The sequence below is a fragment of the Seriola aureovittata genome, chromosome 16 (assembly GCF_021018895.1).
Source record: "Seriola aureovittata isolate HTS-2021-v1 ecotype China chromosome 16, ASM2101889v1, whole genome shotgun sequence".
Lineage (NCBI taxonomy): Eukaryota > Metazoa > Chordata > Actinopteri > Carangiformes > Carangidae > Seriola > Seriola aureovittata.
Window position 1 is genome coordinate 69905 of NC_079379.1, and position 2018 is coordinate 71922.

General features: G+C 38.3%; 1 long non-coding RNA gene across 1 annotated transcript; it reads left to right on the forward strand.

The window, feature by feature from the left end:
- Positions 1–269: 269 nt before the first annotated feature.
- On the forward strand, positions 270–1762 carry LOC130184116 (uncharacterized). Its single transcript, XR_008829931.1, has 3 exons — positions 270–645; positions 818–944; positions 1148–1762. It is a non-coding gene; the product is annotated as an uncharacterized LOC130184116 (long non-coding RNA).
- Positions 1763–2018: the final 256 nt, after the last annotated feature.

Below are 2018 nucleotides of genomic sequence, written 5' to 3' on the forward strand. Positions count from 1 at the left end.
CACCACCACGTACAAAACAGTCATGTGACTTAACTAACCAATCAGAAGCTACAGTGACTTAGCCTGAGGTAACTGTTAAAGAATCACATAAGCAGATTCAACAATTTATCGTTACTGTTCACCAGATGTAATATTATGATTTAAATGTGTAAACATAGATATGTAAATAATTGTGTAAACTTTTTAAACAAATCTTTAGTGAATTAACTGCAATATATGAATTAACTTGAACCTCTAACTCTTACAATATTATTGAGAGTCATGCCTTATGATGGCCGTTTTAACGTTTATATCATGTTTACAGATACAGTGCCTGTAGGGAATATCTAGATAAGCACACAGTTAAGGGGATATGTCCAAGGGTATAGTCTATAATACTTATTTTTTGCATCTTGCACATATAGTGAGCTATTTGCAGCATTTACAAGCTATTGAAAACCCAATTTACACATAATTGAGTGCATTTGTTGTTATCATTTTTGCACTGCTTGCAGCTGTTGCCATAACTACACATTTGAGGATATGTTGGTGTAACCTCTGTTTCCTCTGTTCGGGGCATCTATACAGCTTCCTGCAACAAGGGATGTTGCATGCTAGTAGGCACACAGTTATCCTTGAAGACTCTTCAGCCTCACATCAGTACAGGTCTGTAGCCATCTGAAGTGCATCTACTTTTGATAAACCTAAGAGTCATTTATCAGTCTTGGAACAATGTGCAGGTAAATGAAGCTGTGGTTACTTAGAACTTGTGAGAGTGTGTAGGCTAAGGTTTCTGTCATCATTAACATCTTTGATTTTCTCTTTACTGTACCTCCAGACTCTACCTGGCTGCCATGTACTACAATGAAAATGCTGACCGACCACAAGCCCAAACAAAAGAAGGTGAACCACTGTTCAAGGTCCAATTTCCAAAGGCCATGAAGGGAGAATGCAGAGCTAAACCAGTTAAGACTGAGCCGACATTCTATAAGTGTTATTTTATTTTTCAACCAAAAAATGTTTTGTACACATTGTATTAAATATTGCACGTATAATGTTATGACAGTTCCATCAACAACAAAATACAGTAAAGAAAATGTGAGGAGGTAGAAACAGACTTTCAGTCATTGTTTTGTAAAAAAAAAAACTTTTGTGTTTTATCAAACAGGGAATGTGGTGGACCTCATATTTGAAAAAGTCTTTGTTGACCTGGGACCATACACAGAAGCTGCTTTGGCCATCCCCATCCCATAGGACCTCACTGCACAGTTTGAGCGGCCTGAGAAGGAGTAGGTCATATCATGGAGCAGTCTAAAACCCACATACCGGCCTGTGGCGTCAGGGAACACGGCATGGATGCGTAGGACCACGCAGGCTGGAATGACGACCCAGATTCTGCAACCAAGGAAGCCCCAGCACCAGCTCACAAAGCTCCTATAGGCTAGATACCTGTACCGACTAAAACAACTGGACAGGGCATTTAGTCTTGCAAACATATCTATGTTGTGTCTCACAATTCTTTTTTATGGATACAGTGAATCTTACAGTTTTTTTATTATCACTGATTATAACTGCCTCATTTGGTGTAAATAAATGCTTGATTGTTACTAAAGAAATGACTCCTCTGAATTCATATATTATATGCACACTATCTGCTGATAGAAGAACTTTACAAATCAAAGAGCAGCTAAACTAATTTATTTGAGTGTGTGTTACTCTATTTGTGGTGTGTTATTACCATTGTAAAATTATGTGCACTGAAGTAAAACAAGACTGCCTAACATCTTTTATTTAGATTGAACTATGTTTTTACAAAGAAGCAAAACGTACTGGTGTATTCCTCTCAACCGTAAAGGACCATAGTGAGTGCGGTACATGTTGCAGGCATTCTGGAGGGAGTACACATTGAGGCAGAGCGGCTCCAACCCAGGATGGTCTACCATACATGGTAAATCTTCTGCGATCTCCCATAGCCGTCTGGTAACCTACAGTGAATTGCAAATGGTAAATTCTATGGTTTATTATAAATGTAATGTAAT